The sequence below is a fragment of the Felis catus genome, chromosome B2 (assembly GCF_018350175.1).
Source record: "Felis catus isolate Fca126 chromosome B2, F.catus_Fca126_mat1.0, whole genome shotgun sequence".
Taxonomy (NCBI): Eukaryota; Metazoa; Chordata; class Mammalia; order Carnivora; family Felidae; genus Felis; species Felis catus.
In genome coordinates, this window is record NC_058372.1 from 73,526,750 (window position 1) to 73,550,069 (window position 23,320).

At 36.9% G+C, this 23,320-nt stretch overlaps 1 long non-coding RNA gene across 1 annotated transcript; it reads left to right on the forward strand.

Moving 5' to 3' along the window:
* Positions 1 to 210: 210 nt before the first annotated feature.
* On the forward strand, positions 211 to 14,623 carry LOC111560490. Its single transcript, XR_006597961.1, has 5 exons — positions 211 to 2,714; positions 2,923 to 3,059; positions 10,567 to 10,699; positions 12,796 to 12,885; positions 14,247 to 14,623. It is a non-coding gene; the product is annotated as an uncharacterized LOC111560490 (long non-coding RNA).
* The last annotated feature ends 8,697 nt before the right edge of the window (positions 14,624 to 23,320 follow it).

Genomic DNA, 23,320 nt, shown 5'->3' on the forward strand with positions numbered 1-23,320 from the left:
CTTAATAAGATCTTCCTCCATTCTTTCTGTGTAGGTCCCTCAGACATTTTATGCCCAATGCTTACCCTTGAAAAATCCCTAAGTTCCAAAAGCATATTTCAGCTTCTAAGGGCTCTCACAAATATCACAAAGGATTTTTTTTCTCCCATCTAAACCCAAATCGTTACTCAAAGAAACCCATACTCCCAAGTATTTTTTTTTTTTTTGGTTTGTGGCAAATAGTTCCAAATCAACTGTAGGTATTACAGTTGCTTGCTTTGCTTGCCTAACATCAGAAGCAAAAAATAGAATTGACCAAATCTGTTAAGTCTATTCATATGTCAAAACACTAGCTTTATTGGTCCAAGGGAGAATAATGAGGAGAGTTGTTTCAGTCTGGTGTCCAAGAATATTTGACATGCAAAGAAAGAACCCTTTTACACCAAAAGGCAGTAGTTTGGACTTCAATATTTACCAGTAATGTCAACAGATGAAAACAGAGGAGTATTTTATATTGACTTTTGCCAATATTTGTACACCTGAAGATTTTTAGGTTACAAACCACAGTTTACATTTCCTCTTTATCTCTTAATTCCTATCTTGAAATCATTGACACTATCCTGTTTGCAAGATGTTTCCTCTACAATCATTTAAAGAGTTACGGTTTTTTGTTTTTTTTGTTTTTTTTTTTTTGGTGGCATGAAGGAAAGGATGAAGCATGTCATTGCAGGTAATCTGATAAATTTCTGAAATTAGATATACAAGAAAGGAAAAACAGGACTATTGTTTACCCTAAAAAATTGACATGATTTAAAGTGACTGATTATGAAGCTAAAAGATTCATCTCTACATGTTCATTGCTTAGTCAAGTCATTTGCTTAATTGCATTTGATTAATCAAGCTGAATGTGTTTTTTCCTCTGTATAGCTTTATTGTTGGTACTGATTTCCAATTATTAAATAACACTGTGGATAGGAAAATATCTTCATTATTAAAAACTAGTCAAATGGTTATTAATCAGAAAAAATAACTATAAAAATCATAAATTGGAATATCTTAAAATAACAGAGAGGTTGGTAAAAAGCATGAACTCACAGTTATAAGATAAATCAGGTCTGAATATCAAAATGTATGACAGGCCAATTATAGTTCATAACACCTTATTGTATCATTGAAATTTGCTAAAAGAGTAGAACCTCAATGTTTTTACCAAAAAGGGGATGGAATGTGTGAAGTGATACATGTGTTAAATAACTTCATAGGGGAATCCTTTTACACAATGTATCCCCCACCAAAAAAAAAGAAAAAAAAAGAAAAAAAGAAATTTCTGTTCATCAAAAGGAATGATAGGAGAGTGAAGAGGAAAACTGCAAGTTGAAGAAGATACTAGCCAGTCATGAATAATTTCTACAAATCATTACAAAAAAAAAAAACCCACAACCTAATAGAAGAATGATGAAAAGCTTGAAAAGATATGCAAAAACAGAATATCCAAATGGTCAGCTAATAAGTGCAAAAGTGCTCAATCTCATTTATCATTAGGGAAATATAAACAAAACTACTATGAGATAGATGTGACTAGACATAAACAAGAATGACTAAAATAATTGAGAAGGGAAATAGCAAATTTTGGTGAAAGAGTAGAGTGCAGGAGTTAACATATCCTCTTGGTGGGAAAGTTAACCGCTGGGAAACTTGAACACAAACTACCTCACAGTCACCAGAAATGTGTACATATGTTCACCAAAGACAGTACTAACTAGAGAATATTCCTAGAAACCCTATTGATAATAGCCCCAAACTGGAAACTACCTAAATGCCCATTGATACTATGAATAAACAAACTGGTTTATTCGCAAAACAAAATCTGACACAGCCCTGAGAACAATCACACTGTAACCGTGTATAACAAACAGTGTGGATGACTCTCATGATCACGTCAAAAGAAGCTAGAGACAAAAGAGTATATACAATATTTTCCAGTTATATAAAGTATAAAAATTGTCAATATTACTATAAACTGTTAGAAGTAGTTACTCTTGGGAATGAGGCCCCAGGCACATAAGAGGGCTGCTGAGTGCTGGTAATATCCTGATATTTTTTGTCTCGGTGCCACTTATAAGAGGTGATCATTTTGTAGGAGAAACTACTGAGTCACATACTTATAACTAGAGCACTCTTCTGTTTTCTAGTACTCTTCAAAATGGTAATAAATGACAAGCAAACTGGATATGACTAACTTGCATTTTCATGAAAACACTGTCTATCCACAAAGAATGCAGTACATGTTTATAGATGAAGATTGCATTCCTGTCTTAAATTGACCTCTGTAACCAAGGAAATATATTCTTTGAAACATTTTATTCTACCACAAAAAGGCAACAAGTACCAAACATGTACAAACAGTATGCATTTTTCTTGAAGAGATACAGTAATTCCTTTCACTAAGCTAAATAAATGAGATACACTGAGAAGTTTTTGCACTGATGATGATAATAATGTTTTGGTGTACCTAATGCTTTATGTTCAGTAAAATACTTTCTACTTTCACACATAGCATCTCTCCCCCAAGCTGTGTTTGTTAAGGAAAGCCATTATTATTATTATTTCCATTTTATGGATAAAGAAAACAAAGCTCAGAGAAGCACCATGTGTCCAAGATCTCCCAAAATAAAAACTTATCACCTGGATTCAAACTTGATGGAGGATTAATGCAATATACTACAGCTCAGCAGGTAGTCTTATTTTAATTTTTCTGTACTCCTAGTAATCTGCCTGAAGTGAAATGATCCCCCTGATAATACTAGTTTCATCATTCCTCCATTTACCAAAAGCTAAAGTGTTCCTTAGCCCAGACTTGCATAAGAGATAAATTGGAATTTTTTCTTTTTTCAATGTTTTCATAATTGGTGTCAATTTCTCTTTGTTTTTAATCTACAATAGGAGCTGAAACTACTCAGTGTGTTTAAAATGGGTCCACTTCTGGTTGCTTATCTTTGCTCCCAAGTAATTAAAACACCACCACAATACCTGGATCACTTTTGCTTGGTACCTGGTGCCTCGTCTTGAAAGTCAGAGAGGTAAGTTAGATGATAGAGGTGAGTCCTTAATGACATTTTGTGACTTTTCTATGTAGTATAAAACTGAAAAAATGCAACAACCTGAACTTTAAGTCTGCTTAGTGCCTACCGTGAAGATTAAATTTACAACCAAATATCTTGCATAGACATAGACTAAGAAAAATGAAAATTCAAAAGCACACTACCTCCTAGTTAGGTGGACTAAAGAAAACAGAATGTGTGAGAAAAAAAAACTAAATAAATAAGGGGTGTATGTCATAAAGCAGGAAACCTCAGGTGGCAACCTATTAGTTTTTCAAGATTGTACATCTCCTTAGTCACACAAGACAGAAGAGAGGAAAAGGAGATGAAGTAAATATATAAGAAGGTGTGGCTTTACTTGTGGGATTTGTGGGTATGGATTGACTTATGAGCCACTGAAAGCATCTCTTCCCAAGGAGGATCTCCAAATTCACACATTTGTCCTTACTCAGGAGATTAAGACTCAGCAGTCATTAAAGTTCCTAGCATAATAAGAATCTTCTCCTTTTACAAAAAATGTTATTTACTTATTGTGAAAGAAAGAGAGCACAGTGGGGGAGGAGCAGAGAGAAGGAGAGAGAGAATCCCAAGCAGGCTTCATGCTATCAGCACAGAGCCCAATGCAGGGCTTGAATTCATGAACTGTGAGATCATGACCTGAGCCAAGATCAGGGGTCAGACACTTAACCGACTGAGCCACCCAGGTGCCGCAGTATCCCTTCCGTTTTAAAAATAGTACTTTAGAAAAAAACCACATCATCATTATTTATTATTATTATGAGGGATTATTTTTAAATATATTTCAATGTATTTTAATACTTATCATGCTTTATTTGTATCCTTAGCCTTTTAGTTATAGATTCATGTCAGCCTTATCAGCTGAAAAATGTTAACAAACAAATAAGGCTACCATGAGAGAAGTATACTTTATGTATAAGTGGCTAGTGGAATAAATAGATGGTTCCTTTGGTAAAATTACTTGAAATTCCTATAAGCCTTTGTCTTTTCTTATCCATTCTTCAGTATATTGGATAATAATATTCATAAATTTTAATACTTTAATTTTAAATAAAGAAATTTTATTATGTTTCAATGTTACCACTGAGACTACTAATTTAGTCATTGTCAAGGCTGATTACTAAATGGACAGGCAGGATGCCTAAACAGCATTGCCTCTACAGCACACTCATGGCAATCCATTTTATAGGAATGTGAAACTTCAAGGTTCCTTCTTCCACTGACCAAAAACAGCACAGCATTTCAGATGTCTCTCAGCTCTGCAGGCAAGCATATGGCATGATGGAAATTAAAAACAAGGTTATGAGCCTCTTTTTGTCATGGTTCTAAAACCAAGGTGCCACTTCCCTTAATAAGGAATATTATAGCAGAACTATGGAATTGAGCCTCTGTTCAACTTCTGAATCTGCCAGATACTCCCACCAACTCCTATACCTGTTGTTGTACATTACCTATTTACTATACTAATCCAGTCATTTTGTCCATCAAAGTTTCTCCTGATTCACATAGAAATATGGCAAAAGCCATAGTTTACCAACACAATATAGCTGCTTTCAAAAAACAGAGTGCTACAGTGATTCTTAAAATGTCTCTGATGGTTCTAAAATAGTTGCTAAAACAGAGGTCATCCATTTGATTAAAAGTAAAGAATTCTTCCGTCTTTGACATTTAGAATTTGGAGACTGAGGACTTCAATTCATAACCAAATATTAGTTTTCTAATTACAATAACAAATCACAACATAATAAATTACCACAAATTTAGTGGCTTCAAACCATACAAACCCTGGGGCGCCTGGCTGGCTTAGTTGGAAGAGTATGTGACTCTTGATCTTGGGGTTTAAGTTCAAGCCCCACGTTGAATGTAGAGATTGCTTAAATAAGTAAAAACTTAAAAAACCAAACAAACAAACAAAAACAACACAAATCCTAAATTTCTGTAGGTCAGAAGTCCAGTACAGGTCTCACTGGACTAAAATGGAGGTATTGGCAAGCTATATACATTTTTAGAATCTCTAGGGGAGAATGTTTCCTGCTCATTTAGGAGAGAATGTTTCCTAATAATTTGAGTTGATGACAGAATTCAGTTGTACTTATAGGCTGTAGGCTGAGGTTCTTGTTTCTTAGCTGGGTATCAGCTAAGGGGCATTCCTGGCTTCTAGAGACCCCCTTCTTGCATCTCCAAAGGCAGAAATGGCAGGTTGAGTTCTATTAATATTGCATCTCTCTGACCCACTCTTTTTCCAGCCTCTTCCACTTTTAAGAACTCATATGATTAGATTGAGTCCACCTGAATAACCTATGATAATTTCTCCATCTCAAAGTCTGTAACTTTAATCACATCTATAAAATGCCTTGTGTGATTATAAGAAAACATACTCACCAATTCCAGGCATTTAAGACATGAATATCTTTGGGGGGGGGGTGCCTTATTCTGCTTTCTATGCCAATCTTATATATTCCTGGCTGAATATTTTTCTCTTTTGAAAAGAATAAGATTACCAAAGAATTTCAAATAAATAAAATTTGCTGACAAATTGATTTTATAGAACTTAAATTGGAAGGTGTTCTTTGCTTCTCATTTGTTCTATTCTCATATGTTACCAATAGACTCTACATGGAGAAATGAAAGGAATGAGTCAGTGCTATGGACTGAATTATGTCCCCTCAGATTCATAAGTTGAAGCCGTAACACACAGTGTAATGGTATTGGAGATGGAGCCTTTGAGAGTATGTTTTGAATGAGGTCATGAAAGCTCATGATGTGATTAGTGCACTTATAAAAAGAGATACCAGAAAGCTTTCCTTCTCTTTCTCTCAGCCTTGTGAGAACACAATGAGAAGGCAGGCATCTATAAGCCAGAAAGAGGGTTCTCATCAGAATCTAATCATGTTGGTACCCTAATATCAGACGTCCAGACTCCAGAACTGTGAGAAATAAGTTTGTGTTGTTTAAGCTACCCAGTATATGGTAGTTTATGTATGGCACTCCAAGCTAAGGCAGTCAGAAAGTGGATATAAGCAAAAAAGACTTATCTCCTTATTTTTAACCTTAGGAAATGTAGTATAATGGAGGTGGAAAAACCTCTTCAGAAATTAGTAAACTTTAGACTCCATTAGATATGCTCTTATTTAATCACTGATTTTATCAGCTAAGAGCAGGAAGTCTTACTCAAATATATTGGGATTTTCTAAAATCATCAACCATCATTGGAAGGTTTGGGACCTTTACAATATTACATACACTAATGATTTCCTCTTCTATATGATTATAGATTGGATCTCTATGACCTAACAATACTAATGTAAAACAGTAATTTCTCTGAGTATGAAACTATATAAAATTCAAACCATTTAGATCTAACAATGGATTTTCCTTCCCCCACTCTAGATATAGCAGTTTGCATAAGCTTAATGCAAAAACACTGAAGATTGCTAGTGAACTGATTTATCTGTGTGTTTCTCATTTTAAAATCTCAAAATATTTCTTATATATATATTTTAAGATCAGCAAAACTCCTCAATAACACAGTGGCAGGATGAAAAAAGAATCAACTCAAAGATAAAGCTATCCATTTTGATGGGCAACCATACCATGATATGATATCAAGAATCCTGGAAGATCCTCTTGGTAGACAGTCTCCAGAGATGGTTACCATAACTTTCTTCTCTCCCTGTACAAATATTCCACCCTCTCCTCAAGTGAGAGGTGGAATTTATTCTCCCTCCTCTTTAATCTAGACTGCCCTTGAAACTTTGACTAAAAGATTACACTAGAAGTAATATTCTCATACTTCTGAGCCCAGACCTGAAGAAGACTGAGAGCTTCTACTTTCTTTCTCTTACAATTCTCCTTCTTGGAACTCAGCCACCAACCAGTAAGGAAGCCCAAGAAGCTAAATAGAGAGGCCACATGGAAGAGAATAAAGCCTCTTGCCAACAGTTCCAACTAAACTCCCATCTGGCAGCCAGAAATTACTCCCAGCCATATGTCTGAAGCCATTTGGACCTTCAAGCCATCCTAGTACCCCAGCCAACACCACATGAAGCAGAAGAATGTCCCATTCAACCAGAATGGAAGAAAAAAAATGGAAAATAAGAGCAGCGTGAAAAGGAAGATGAACATTACAATTTTAAATAAAGTAGGGGAAACTTCATGAGATTGTAACATGAGGGAGTGAGCCATGTTGATATCTGGAGGTAGAGTGTCCCAGGCAGTGAGAATGGCCAGTGAAAAGACTCTAATCCATAAGTGCTGGGCATGTTTGAAAAAATCAAGGAGTCCAGTATGGTTTGCAACAAGGTGATCATGGGGGAGAGTGATACAGAGGTCCAAGATAATAGAGGTCCATAGTAGGTGGGGCTCTATAGTGGGTTAAATGGTAGCTCCCAAAAATATATGCCCATATCTTAACACCTGGATCCTGTAAATGTAATCTTATTTGAAAAAACTCTTTGCCAATGCAAATAAATTAATAATCTCATTATGAGATCACCATGGTTTACCTGAGTGGACTTAAATATGATAACAAGTGTTCTTATTAGAGAAAGGAGGAAAGTCTATTTGAAGATGGAGGCACAGATTGGAGCAGTACAGCCAGGGAACACTTAGAGCTACCAGAAGCTGGAAAAGACAAGGAAGATTCTTCCTTAGAGCCTTCAGAGACAGCATGCTAATACCTTGATTTCATACTTCTGGCTCCCAGAACTGTGAAAGAATAAACTTCTGTTGTTTTAACTCACCAAGTTTGTGGTACAGCACTAGAATACTAATATAGTCTTCTTAGGACAGTGTAAAGGTTTTATTTTTTAATTAGGGAATATGGGAGCCCTTACAAGGTTAGAGCAGAGAAGCAACATGATCTAAATTACCTTTTTTAAAGATGATGGACTGCTAGGTTGACAATAAAAAGTATTAGGGACCAGAGTAGAAGCCAGGAGACCAGTTGGGAGTCTGATACAAGCAAGAGGAAAAAGCATAAGCAAATATTGCCACAGTCTTGGGAACAAAGAGTGGTTAGATTCTGGTTATATTTTCAAGGTAGAGAGAACAGAATGTCTTGATGTGTTGGACCTAGAATATGAAAGAAAGGGAAGATCCAAGGATGATTCCAAGGTTTTGGATGTAAGCAAATGGAGAAATGGAATTGTCATTGACTGATATGGAAAATGTTGAAGGTAGGACAGATTTGGGGGGAAGGATCAAGGGAAATCAATTTGAGCATGTGGAATTTGATGTTTTTATTAAATATCTAACTAGAGATGTCAGATAACCAGTTGTATATAAAAATGGAAAGTTCATGGGTGTCTGGGTGGCTCGGTGGGTTGAGCATCCAACTTCAGCTCAGGTCATGATGTCACGGTTCGTGGGTTCGAGCCCTGCATCGGGCTCTGTGCTGACAGCTCAGAACCTGGACCCTGCTTCGGATTCTGTCTCTCCCTCTCTGCCCTACCCCACTCATGCTGTGTCTATCTCTCAAAAATAAGTAAATATTAAAAAAAATTTTTTAATCTGAATTTCAGAAGATAATATGGGCTGGAAATATTAATTAGGGTCATCAGCATGCAGATGGTATTTAAAACCATGGAACTGGGTGAAAGCAACAAGAGATACAATAATATAAAAAGGGGAAGAGGACTAAGAACAGAACCCAGAGTACTCTAGCATTAGAAGGAAAAGGAGCAAAGGACAAGAAAGGAGACCAAGAAGGAGTAATTGATAAGATTGGAAGAAATTTACAAAATGTGATATGCTGGAAGTTAAAGTATGTCAAAGAAGAAGGGGTGATAAAGCTCTGTCAAACAAGAAAGGAGACCAAGAAGGAGTAATTGATTGGAAGAAATTTTTAAAATGTGATATGCTGGAAGTTAAAGTATGTCAAAGAAGAAGGGGTGATAAAGCTCTGTCAAACATACGGTTGGGACACAAGATGAGGACTGAATATTACTCAGTGGCTTTAGCAACTTGGAGATCCCTGTAACTTTGACAAGAGCCATCCTAGTGACATATTAGGGGCATAAACCTGGCTAAAGTGGGCTTAAGAGGGAATGGAGACAATGAGCATGGAAAAAATCATTAGAGGAGTTCTAACACAAAGAGAAGCAAAGAAACAAGATGGCAGCTGGCAAGGAGAAGAGGGAAAAATGAAAAATTTTTTAAATTGAAAGAAGAAGTATCATGTATATATGCTGATGGTGCCACTGAAAGAACAAAAAAGACAAAAGACAAAGGGAGGAAACTTGCTGGAGCAATGTCCAATGGGATGGGATCTAGTGTGCAAGACTGAGAGGATTAGCACAGCGAGTTCTTCTACAGTGTGGACCAGAGGAAGAGGATGTGGTTGCTAGTGAGGTAGGGTGATAGTAATCTGGAGCTGTTCTCTTCTGTTTGCCTCAATATGATCCATGAAGCAGGAAGTGAGGCACCAGCTGAGAGTCAAGATGAGAGAGAAGGTGTTGGAAGTTGGAGCAGAGAGGAGAATATATGAAATCAATGTCCAGGAGAGTGGTAGAGTAAAGAGCTGGGATGTTAGAATCATTGTCCAGCAGCATATTGAAGGCCCATTTGATGTTTGTGGTGATAAGTTTAAGGTGATACCAGTCAGCAGTCAAGCATTTTCTCCAGCTGAGTTGAGCTGTACCGAGGCAGGCACAGAGCAACCAACTCTTGGATTTAACCAGGACTTTGAGTTTGTTAAGAGATTTCTACAACATGAGAGAGGCAAAAGGTAGCCCAGCATGTGCTCAGGGAGTGACCTGATGGTTGGCTTTGGAACTTAGGCTGGTAAGGAAGGGAGAGAGGCCAGCAACAGGATGAAGGACAGTGAAGAGTGCTGATACCCATGGGTAGAAGGCCAGGGAGTTGGGGGATCAAAGGACTATTGGAGTACTGGAGAAAATAAGCTGTAAATGAGAAGAAACTCAAAAGAATCTAATGTTACAAATACTGAAAACCAGAACAGACCAGAGGGCAGAAGCCCTCTCACTGGTCTTTGAATCACCCTAGGAGAGAAGAGAACCTTTGAGATGGACCCAAAACAACTTCTTTGTCCATTATTCCTGTGATAAAAATGCCTTTTACCTTAAAAAAAAAAAAAGCTCTATATTTGTTCAAGTTTACAGAAAAGCAAAAGGGCTATATTTTTTTCCAAGCTAATTTCCAACTGTCCAATCCTAAGAGGTGATTCTCACTGGATTCATAACATACTTTCACTGTAAGTTAAATGTTATATTTGTAGATGCCTCTTCCCCACACCAGTGACTGTGATCTCTAACCCTCCTTCCTATCCCATTTTATAATCTTTAGTTTTTCATTCTTTTATTCTCCTTATCACTCATCTCTCTTAAAATTAGTATAGAATGCTTAAGACTGAATACATCAGAGTAGCCTCACCAATACCAAGAATAATGGGAGGACTATCTTGCCATCCTTATGTCATTTACTTTCCCACTGTCATGTCCATGTTCAGTGTTTTTCAGGAAGAAGACGCCCATCTTCTCATTGAGCAAGTGCAAAGAGTCAAACACATCTCACTGAGCCACACTGCACCTGGAGATGTATCCAGGGGGAGATATGCAAAAATGCACAGCAGCCCCAGGCAAGTAGGTCTCATTATATTTTTATTAACACAGTAACTCTTTTACCCAAGCAATATCCCAAATTGGATAATTACCTCCCACATTGCTTTCCCCTTGGCTTTGGAGCTAAACACTAGGCTCTTTCTTAATTAGCGTTCTGAGCTTTGAGTCAAGCTCCTTATGTGCTGTTACCCAGCTGCTACACAACTACCCAGATGTTGCATGAGGCCCTTCCTAAATATAGCTCTTTAAGCACATTCAGAATCCTCCAGGAAAAAATAAAGAACATTAATATAAGATCTTATTGACAAGAATCCATGTCCACCACTTAAAGTGGTTTTTTAAATTAGAAATAAATCAGCAAAATTTCATACTGACCATTAAATTTCAAACTGATCAGATAAAAAGATCATCAAGTAATAAAATCTGATCCAAGTTCCTTAAGCAGCCCTTTCATCCAGTAATACGTTATTACTGAGTAAAAGTAATTAAGCAGTAAAATGGGAAGTATGAAATAAGGTATGTTGGGAAAAAAATCTACTTGTGTTTTGCATTTAAATGTTTTAGTATTTAAATGGAAACCAAAAAGACAAAAATCTTCTGAAGTAAAAACAGAACTGGAATTTCCATTTCCCATCCACATCATAAATGAGATCATTCCACAGCAGTGACTCCTTGCACACCACTTTGAAATGAGTGCACTCAGACAGAATCTGTGGCCTGGGTCCAAGGCACTGAAAATCTATCCTATTCTGGCTTCTGAAGGATGCATCACATGCGTGCACACACACACATGTACACACACAGTTGATTTACAGTTCTACCAACACTCACATAATCTATGGCTGTGTCTGTAAACTTTATGAATAAACTACTAAAGTAGCCTCAAGCAGGAGTGGCAGAAAATATTGCTCCTTTTGTATCATTCTGGGAATAAACTCCATTAATTTGGCAAAGTAACAACATATGATGCTTTGACAACATTAAAAGTAATACTTATGGGGGCGCCTGGGTGGCGCAGTCGGTTAAGCGTCCGACTTCAGCCAGGTCACGATCTCGCGGTCTGTGAGTTTGAGCCCCGCGTCAGGCTCTGGGCTGATGGCTCGGAGCCTGGAGCCTGTTTCCGATGCTGTGTCTCTCTCTCTCTCTGCCCCTCCCCCGTTCATGCTATGTTTCTCTCTGTCCCAAAAATAAATAAAAAACTTTGAAAAAAAAATTTAAAAAGTAATACTTATGAATATAGCAATCCCCCAGAGCATGGTTTTATGTCTCCAAAAGGCTTGACATCTGAGCCCAGTTCTTTAAATCTGAATTTAGAGGGCCACTCATGCTGCCCATGTGGCTTCTGTCCAAGCATGGAGTTCACATTTGTGCAGCTTTGTCTGAGCAAGTCACCAACTTGCTGTAACTGTTCTTCATTGACCTTTTACTTACAAGAGATGTGTTATTGACACACCAGATCAAGTGCATTCTGTAGCACTTTCCTTCCTTCAGGACAGAGTGCCAACTCACCGAGGAATTAGCAGCTGGAGAGATGGGTTGGGGTACAGAGGTGGACAGCACTGCTGTGCAAGGGAAAATATTTTAGGGAACTCACAGCTGAAAGGAGAAATAAAGTAGAGCTAATTATTTTAGCACAATGAGTAAGGGGCATTGTTTGCAGTAACAACTGGCCCAGTGGGCCAGCCCTGCCTGCCCTGTGGTCATCGGTGCCTATCAGAAAAGCTTGAGCCTCTGGATTCCCAGGTAATGACCACCTTGCATTCCCTTGACCTCAGCACATCTTGGACTACTAATATGTACCTATATCCCATAGTTCATTCACTCATGTCCAAAATTTGAAAGAGGAGAAATATTGCCATGATATTTATACCACAGAGAGCTCATTTTTGTTTCCTTCAGAATAATATACAAATAAGACATTTAGAATAAACTAAGGGGATGGGTCTGAGGGAGACTAAAGAAGTAGAAGGAGGAATCCCCATTGTATGTCTTAAATTGAGGGGGAAAGGGGTGAGGGCAAGGAGAGAAAGAATATAGCTGTACAGAGGGGGGGGGGGAAGTGAATTAAATGAAAGGAATGCTAGGTGACTTTGGAAATAACTTCTTCAAATTCTTAGGTTTCCTCCTAGCATTTCCTGTCAGCTGTCTGGCTATCTACCAGGGAAAAAGAAAAACCTCCTAATACGGTTCCTGTGGGAATTTGAATTGTAAGTATGAAAAATAACAATGGCCCACAGGCCAGAGAAGGAAATGGTAAAATTCCTAAATGACTTGAGTTGAAAGATCAAGAAGAGTGTAAAATTTTGTGTTTTTCCACTTTTCTGTGTGGTAATGCACAAGATAAATCTCTCCTCCATGAAGACTAGTGATGAACTGACATGAAGTAGCTTCACACTCTGGAAGAATTACACATCTATTAAATATTTTGCTAAATCACTAACACTGAGCATTCAGGGAAGTGTGGGAGTTAAGGATTTGGTTTCTGCAGACAGACAGATGATACTTAAATCCCAGCTCCTTTCTATCTTTGTGACACTGGCAAGTGATTTAAACACCCTGAACCTCTGTTTTCGCATCTAGAAAATAGGAACAATAACAGTATGTCTCTCACAAAATTGTGAGTTTGAGACTATTAATATACTTACAGTATTTGGCATACCTGGTACATAGTAAGTACATAATATATGTTAGCTATTATTATTATTACTATCGCTGCATCAATAATGGCTATGTTACTCCCAGATGTAATGGAAAATATTTTGCATTTTTAAATAAATTTTTCATAAGTCCTGGAGAAATTAATCATCCAGATACTTATGATATGACAGAAATTTCATGAAAATAATGATATTTTACTTTTCTTTGTATTCCTCAATACATACATATAAATTTAACTATATACTGGTAATTACATGTGTACTTACTATAAATACATAGAATATGCTATATATTTTTAATATATTTAATTATACATATAAGTTAATTTTATATTGCCAGCCTGCATATCCTAGTGAAGTTGACTAAAAAAAGGAATGTAACCTGGTTGAGAAATGGCAATAAACTAGTTGTTGCAGAACTGAGGTTAAGGATAGCTCTGGTTTCTTGTCATTCCATTAAGAAATCGGGAACAGAGGCCAGTGGGATCTACTAGCTTGTCTGGCAAACATTAAGCAATGTCATGGGTGAATGAATGAATGAATGAATTGCCCCAGTATGTTTTCAGGTTGTCCTTCTATGGATATCATGTCCCTCTGCTTTATTCTTTAAATTTCCCTTTCAAATATTGATTCACGTGTGAATAGCCTTTGAATCGATCACAAGACAAATGTAAAAACAAAATATATTCACATGCCATCCACTATGCTTCTCATAATTCTGTCCCGTGCCTCTTTTCCCCAAAAGCCACCTCAATTCTCTCATGCAGTTTACCTGGAATAAATTGAAAACAAAAGTATTTTCCCACCTACCATAACCATAACCAGTTATGCTTTCCCCACCCCGAAATAGAGAATGAAATAAATGTGAAAATCTATCATGTAATAGTCACTCCATCCATCTGTTTTCTTAGAATTTAGGCTCCAACAGAACTGAGACCATGTCTTCCAAAAACTGTGGATGTCCAATAAAGATGATTTGAAACAGCCTTGCTGGGAGGATTAAGGTTCTCTATGTGATTATCCTTACTGCAGCTTACCACTGTCTGGATGATGTTTATTCCTCATTCTATTTCCACTTGCTTCTGTGTCCCTGTTTTCTTCCAGACTACAGACAAGGCCAGAAATCTCCTCAGTCTACCCTTTGCTCATAGAGGTGTCTCCTCCTTCTTCAACTTGCCTGCTATTAAACAGAGCTTTTTATAGTACCCAGACTATGTCAGCCCTCTCAGATGAATTACTTTTTCTGAAGGAAAAAAAAAAGGGAAAATAAAATGATTCATGATCTTGACCCTTGGGGCTGGAAAGTAATGTCTCATTGAGTGAAAAGGCAGCATAAAACCTTAGAGAAGCTGTAAGTTTATATTTCAACTCATACCTGTTAACTTTCCAGCAGTTGGTGGAAATTATTGTGAAGAATACAAGAAAGAATTTGGCCATGTTGTATGGAAATAACAATAAAAAACTCTTCTGTATGTAAAAAATTAAGGAAAGCAATTATTACTAGCCCAGTTACTAGTAGGGTTCAGTCATTGGTTCATTTATGATTCAGGATATAATAATCTCTTTGGGAAAAGTTTATTCCAAAATATTACTACTAATAACTCTTTTGTCTTCTTATTTACATGAGGTAGACTTACTGATCCTAGCACCAAAAGACAAAAATGTGAAAGCAAAATATATTAGATTAAATCAGTGTTAAATTACCAGTTTGCATATCAAATTCTAAAAGATTAATTAAATAGGGAATAAGAGGAACCAAAAAGATTAAGTTCAGTTCTTCTTCTTCTTTTTTTTTTGCATTTTTAAAAAAAAGTATGTCATACACTATCTCAATAAGAAAAAATAATTTTATTTTTTATTTTAAATGTAGCTGAACTCTCTCCATTTTGTATCTTTAGAATTCTACTCCTTTGTCCATTTACAAATAAATATTTATTAAATATCTACTTTGTTCAATGCAACAATATAAATAAAACCCAATTCCTGACCAGAATGAACTCACATTTTAAAAAGCAAACAAGTAAACAAAAATGCCAATAAAATATAGCAAGTATAATAGTAGAGATTTCATAAGGTCAGAGACGGCTCAAGGAAGGAGTGGGAATTCTCTCAGGAGAGTAAATAGATAAAAATATACACAAAATATCAGACGGACTAGGTAGTAAAGAACATTCTTGGAAGAAAATGAACCATGCGCATGAAGACATGAATACACGAACCAGCACAAAGTGTCTCAGGAACTGCAAGCCAAGTGTCCTGGCTGGAAGATGAGGGGAGAAGATAGATGACCAGGTGGCAGTTTGCCAGGGGTAGCTCAAGTGGTTTGAATGTCGTGATAAGAAGAGCCAGCTCTGTGTGCACACAACTCGTGCAGCTACCTAGTTCCCCATGCCTGGTTTAATGCTCTGCCACCATTATGTTGAAGTTTTTAATTTTGGAGAAGTCCTGCATTTTCATTTTGTACCGGGCCGCACAAACTATGGCCATACTTATGTGAAGGATTTAAATGATAAGTATTTCTAGAAAAAAAAAAAAAGATGGAACTAAATTCTCCTTAGATTATTTGTGGTTCTCTGTCTTTAACAAGCATCAATCAGTACACACAAATGCCAACGATTCTCAAAAGAAGGAGGAGAAATTTCTAAAACATTGCTCCTGACCAAAGCTATTCGCTGAAGAAACCAGTTAGAGGATTGTGATCGTTAGCCTTTTCTGCTGATTCTGGCTTATACTCAGGTTTTAAAATATCCTCCAGTTCATTACTCTACAAACTTCTAAATATTCTCAGAATTATCTTTATAAAAACAAATCCTGTAAGCAGCACACATAAAATTATTTAACATTCTCTTTGCCAGAACATACAGTGTTTAATTCTCAACCTCCTAATTAAACCTACTTTCCGCTTATAATCTTAAGCAATGGTATATAAGGTTATAGATGAGTTTTTGTTTACATTCTAGTTATACAATGATTTATGTTATTGCTTATCTAGGGAACAACAAATTAAGTTATTATTGACAAAATTATTCATAATTCATTCACCTATCTTTAAAATGGAGTCCTTGGCCCAATAAACAATGTTTAATTCATCTCCAGAAGTTATATTGAAATGAATCTATTTCCAATATCTTTCTTTTATTTGAAGCATCACATTTATTCAATTTACCATCTGGTTAAGTAAGAATGATTTCTCCATATGTATTACTCTCAGCATTTTTTTCCACCACAACCCTAAATCAACACAGACAATATGTTTTAGTTTTTCACTCTGTTCTGTCTTTATTGAAATACAAAATTTAGGAAGCACACAAATCTTAAGAAATCAACAAATATATATACACATGTATACACATACAAATATACACACAGACACATACGCACACATGAAGGTAATCACCATCCAGATCCAAATATAGAATATTTCCAACACTCAGAAAGATATTTTGTGGTCTTCTTAGTTATTATTCCCCCAGAGTTAACCATTAATCGGACTTCTATCACCATAGATTAATCTTTCCTACATTTTTAAATTCCAATATAGTTAACATACAGTGTTATATTTGTTTCAGGTGTACAATACAGTGATTCAGCACTTCCATACGTCACCAGTGCTCCTCATAACAAGTGCACTCCTTAATCCCCATCACCTGTTTCACCCATCTCCCCCACCCACCTCCCCTCTGGTAAGCATCACTTTATTCTCTATGGTTAAGAGTCTGTTTCTTGATTTGTCTCTCCCTCTTTTTGTCCTTTGTTCATTTTGTTTGTTTGTGTCTCAAATTCCACATATGAGTGAAATCATATGGTATTTATCGTTCTCTGACTGAATTATTTCCCTTAGCATTATCCTTTTTAGTTCCATCCATGTCTTTAAAAATGGCAAGATTTCGGGGCGCCTGGGTGGTGCAGTCGGTTAAGCGTCCGACTTCAGCCAGGTCACGATCTCGCGGTCGGGAGTTCGAGCCCTGCGTCGGGCTCTGGGCTGATGGCCCAGAGCCTGGAGCCTGCTTCCGATTCTGTGTCTCCCTCTCCCTCTGCCTCTCCCCCGTTCATGCTCTGTCTCTCTCTGTCCCAAAAATAAATAAACGTTGAAAAAAAAATTAAAAAAAAAAAAGGCAAGATTTCATTCCTTTTTATGGCTGAAAGAAAATGTAGTGCATGTACACAATGGAATATTATTAGACCATAAAAAATAATCTTTGCCTGTTCTTGACCTTCATATAAATGTAAATTTTGGTGTATTTTACTCATTATTATGTCTGTGCAGTTCATTTCTATTGTTGTGTATAACAATATCTTGTTTTTTATTACTATGTGAATATACCACAATTAATTTATCCATTCCACTGTTAATAAACATTTATTACTGAGTCTCACTGATGAGTCTTTCATTAGTTTTGAAAAGTTTTTGGTCATTATCTCTTCAAGCATTGCTTCTTTTCCAGTCTGTCTTCCCTGTTCTGGGATTCCAATTACATGCTTATTAATTTTTGAATGGGACCCACATGTCTCTCTACTTTGTTCTGAGGATTTTGTTATTACTTCTCTCTGTGCTTCAGTTGGATATTTTCTATGAACGTCCACTTCACTCATTCTTTCTTCTGTGCCTGATCTGTTCTTAATCCCATCCAATGAGTTATTAATTCTGAAATTAATACTGTATAAATTACATTTTCCTGCATCTTCATAGTCTAGTTATTTTATATTGTCTGTAATACATTGGATATAAAGTTACTGCAGAAGCTATAGATGATATTTTACACTGTGAGGATTTATTCTTTGCTCTGTTGGGGTGTTTTAAAACATGGGTTTTATTAGTATTTTAGGTAGGGCAAGAAAAACAGATCAGGAGATGACTGACATTGAAAAGATAGTTATATTCACAGATCCTAAGAAAAGGGGCATGCCATACCACAGGAGGCCACATGAGGAATTTCCAGATTGGTCAGGAGGCTGAGGGAGGGGGAAACCATAGGCAAGGGACTTTATTGTGGTTCCTGTGGAAAGGAAATGACAAGGAAAGGTAAACAGGTTTAGGGTTGGCTAGTTTGAATACCAGCAGGTTCTGGGGCATAAGGACTGTTGTTAGTACCAGGCCCTGAGGTGATCAGGACAGGCTTGTGGCCTAGAGTAGGAGGGCCCATTAAAGACTGGTTGAGAGTATGGGCTCTGGAGTGGTTGGTTTGCATTTGAAAGGTGTGCTCCTGGGCGGATTGTTTACTGTCTCAATGAACCAGCTAACCGTGGCAGGGGCAGTCACTCCAGGGTCAGGAAGGCTCCAAGATATCAAAGCATCAGAAAACAGAAGACAAGGTTAATACAATATGGGACTGATAACTTCAATAAAAAATTGTACTATTTTGAGGGTAGGTTGAGGAATTAGTAAGAAGGCTCAGTTCAGCTCTGGTTTGTTCTTATTCATCAAGCATTGCTCTTTGAGGCTTCCTTTGGTGGTTTTAAGATTAACTTGATGGCCTCCTGTCCCACAAAGGTTCATGATTTGGGAAATGTCTTAAGGAAGAGAACTTTCATATTTGTTTTGCAGGCTATTTCCATCTAGCAGGACTTTGTTTCCTCAGTACCCTAGAATGACAGGAGACTTCCTTCTGCCTTCATGGAAAGCAATGCACACTCCTACACCACCGCCAGATCTTAGTAAATGGTGTATAGGGAAAACGAAGCTGTGTTCTGACCTCCCCTTCTTTCTATTTTTTATGCCAGGCCCATGTTACCTTGCTAGCTTCTCCTTTTCCCAGTAAAGTTCCTCTGCTTAGGAAAAGCTTGATCTTTAGCCTACATTGCAAATTGTCAATGTTCCGGGAACAAAACTGCTCGTAGACATCAATTCATCTCAGAAGAGCTTTTTGCTCTCTGGAATATCATTTATCTAATCCTCATTATTTTTGCAGCGTTTCAGTGCCATTTAAAGTATCATTTTTGCAACGTACTCAATTTTATTAGTTTCAGTATGGGAGTAGCCTGCTACAACCTACTATATCCTACCCAGAAATAAAAATAAGTATAGATCTTGTGTTTCTAAAGCTTATCTTCTATTTCAAAGACAGAACAAAAGCAAACAAATATAACATAAAAGATAGATGAAAAATATATAATGCATTAGAAGGTACATGAATCACTATTCAAAATATTGAGAAAAAATGCACATTAACTGATTTTTTATCAAATAGATGTATGGCTTTTCCAAATAAGTATTCCTAGGTGTCTTACTTTGGTGGTTGAGACATTGTTCATGACTCAAAGAGAACAAGTGAACACAAAGAAATTGAACCCATAGGCAGGTGGACCTACAAAGGATTAGAGGTGAAGAGATGCCAGTAATTATCATTCTTACTGTGCACATGAGGGATAAAGAACTTAAAATTGTTCAAAGTAAGTTGGGTATATACTAGCAAATACAGTACCAAACCTCAAGAGATTTTGAAGAAAATATAGCAAATATTCCTAAACATATATGGTACCATGTCTGCTATATGTAGACATTCAATAATTGTTTATTTAAAGTTCAACCTTTGAGCAGAATGAAAAATGAATGAATGTTCTCAAATCCGTTGATCGCCCTTTTTTTTTGTTCATTGTTTGCTTTGCTGTGCAGAAGCTTTTCATCTTAATGAAGTCCCAATAGTTCATTTTTGCTTTTGTTTCCCTTGCCTCAGGAGACATGTCTAGTAACAAGTTACTGCGGCAGAGGTCAAAGAGGTTCTTGCCTCTAGGTTTTATGGTTTCCTGTCTTACATTTAGGTCTTTCATCCATTTTGAGTTTATTTTTGTGTATGGTGTAAGAAAGTGGTCCAGATTCATTCTTCTACATGCCACTGTCCAGTTTTCCCAGCACCATTTGCTGGAGGGACTGTCTTTTTTCCATTGGATATTCTATCCTGCTTTGTCAAGGATTAGTTGGCCATACATTTGTGGGTCCATTTCTGGGTTCTCTATTCTGTTCCATTGATCTATATGTCATTTTTGTGCCAGTACCAGACTTTCTTAGTAATCACAGCTTTCAATACAGCTTAAAGTCTGGAATTGTGATGCCTCCAGCTTTAGTTTTCTTTTTCAACATTACTTTGGCTGTTCAGGGTCTTTTCTGGTTCCATACAAATTTGAGAATTGTTCTAGCTCTGTGAAGAATGCTGGTGCTATTTTGGTAGGGGTTACATTGAATGTGTAGATTGCTTTGGGTATTATAGACATTTTAACAATATTTGTTCTTCCAATCCATCAGCAGGGAATGTTTTTCCATTTATTTCTGTATTCTTCAATTTCTTTTTTTTTTTTAATTTTATTTTTTTTTAATTTACATCCAAATTAGTTAGCATATAGTATAACAACGATTTCCGGAGTAGATTCCTTAATGTCCCTTACCCATTTAGCCCATCCCCGCCTCACGACCCCTCCAGTAACCCTCAGTTTGGTCTCCATATTTAAGAGTCTATTCTGTTTTGTCCCCCTCCCTGTTTTTATATTATTTTTGTTTCCCTTCCCTTATGTTCATCTGTTTTGCCTCTTAAAGTCCTCATACGAGTGAAGTCATATGATTTTTGTCTTTCTCTGACTGACTAATTTTGTTTAGCATAATACCCTCCATTTCCACCCACATAGTTGCAAATGGCAAGATTTCATTCTTTCTGATTGCCGAGTACTACTCCATTGTAAATATATATATATATGTATATATATATATATATATATATATATATATACCACATCTTCTTTATCCATTCATCCACTGATGGACATTTGAGTTCTTTCCATACTTTGGCTGTTGTTGATGGTGCTGCTATAAACATTGGGATGCATGTGTCCCTTCAAAACAGCACACCTGTATCCCTTGGATAAATAGCAGTGCAATTGCTGGGCTGTAGAGTAGTTCTATTTTTAGTTTTTTGAGGAACCTCCATACTGTTTTCCAGAGTGGCTGCACCAGCTTGCATTCCCACCAACAATGCAAAAGAGATCCTCTTTCTCCGCATCCTCGCCAACATCTGTTGTTGCCTGAGTTGTTAATATTAGCCATTCTGACAGGTGAAAGGTGGTATCTCATTGTGGTGTTGATTTGTATTTCCCTGATGATGAGTGATGTGTAGCATTTTTTCATGTGTCAGTTGGCCATCTGGATGTCATCTTTGGAGAAGTGACTATTCATGTCTTTTGCCCATTTCTTCACTGGATTATTTGTTTTTTGGGTGTTGAGTTTGATAAGTTCTTTATAGATTTTTGATACTAACCCTTGATCTGATATGTCATTTGCAAATATCTTCTCCCATTCCATTGGTTGCCTTTTAGTTTTGCTGATTATTTCCTTCACTGTGCAGAAGCTTTATATTTTGATGAGGTCCCAGTAGTTCATTTTTGCTTTTGTTTCCCTTGCCTCTGGAGATGTGTTGCATAAGAACTTGCTGCAGCCAAGATCAAAGAGGTTTTTTCCTGCTTTCTCCTTGAGGATTTTGATGGCTTCCTGTCTTACATTGAGGTCTTTCATCCATTTTGAGTTTATTTTTGTGTATGGTGTAAGAAAGTGGTCCAGGTTCATTATTCTGCATGCCGCTGTCCAGTTTTCCGAGCACCACTTACTGAAGAGACTGTCTTTATTCCATTGCATATTCTTTCCTGCTTTGTCAAAGATTAGTTGGCCATACTTTTGTGGGTCCATTTCTGGGTTCTCTATTCTGTTCCACTGATCTGAGTGTCTGTTCTTGTGCCAGTACCATACTGTCTTAATGATTACAGCCTTGTAGTATAGCTTGAAGTCTGGGATTGTGATGCCTCCTGCTTTGGTTTTCTTTTTCAAGATTGCTTTGGCTATTCAGGGATTGCATTGAATATGTAGATTACTTTGGGTACTATAGACATTTTAACAATGTTTCTTCTTCTTATCCAGGATCACGGAATCTTTTACCATTTTTTTTTTTTTGGTGTGTTTTCAGTGTTTCCATTTTTTTCCTATAGTTTTCAGTGTATAGATTTTTCACCTCTTTGGTTAGATTTATTCCTAGGTATTTTATGGTTTTTTTGTGCAACTGTAAATGGGATCAATTCCTTGATTTTATTTCTGTCACTTCATTGTTGATGTATAGGAGGAATGCAACCAATTTCTGTGTGTTGATTTTATATCCTGCAACTTTGCTGAATTCATGGATGAATTCTAGAAGTTTTTTGGTGGAATCTTCAGGGTTTTCCATATAGAGTATCATGTCATCTTCAAAGAGTGAAAGTTTGACCTCCTCCTGGCTGATTTGGATGCCTTGTATTTCTTTGTGTTGTCTGATTGCAGAGGCTAACTGATTGCAGAAGCTAAGACTTCCAATACTATGTTGAATAACAGTGGTGAGAGTGGACATCTCTGTCTTGTTCCTGACCTTAGGGGGAAAGCTCTCAGTTTTTCCCCATTGAAGATGATATTAGTGTTGGGCCGTTCATATATGGCTTTTATGATTTTGAGGTATGCTCCTTCTATCCCTACTTTCTTGAGGGTTTTTATCAAGAAAGCATGCTGTATTTTGTCAAATGCTTTCTCTGCATCTATTGAGAGGACCATATGGTTCTTGTCCTTTCTTTTATTGATGTGATGAATCACGTTAATTGTTTTGTGGATATTGAACCAGCCCTGCATTCCAGGTATAAATCCCACTTGGTCGTGGTGAATAATTTTTTTAATGTATTGTTGGATCTGTTGGCTAACACCTTGTTGAGGATTTTTGTATCCATGTTCATCAGGGAAATTGGTCTATAGTTCTCCTTTTTAGTGTGGTCTCTGTCTGGTTTTGGAATCAAGGTAATGCTGGCTTCACAGAAAGAGTTAGGAAGTTTTCCTTCCATTTCTATTTTTTGAAACAGCCTCAAGAGAGTAAGTGTTAACTCTTCCTTAAATCTTTGGTAGAATTCCCCTGGAAAGCCATCTGGCCCTGGACTCTTGTTTTTTGGGAGATTTTTGATTACTACTTCGATTTCCTTACTAGTTATGGGTCTG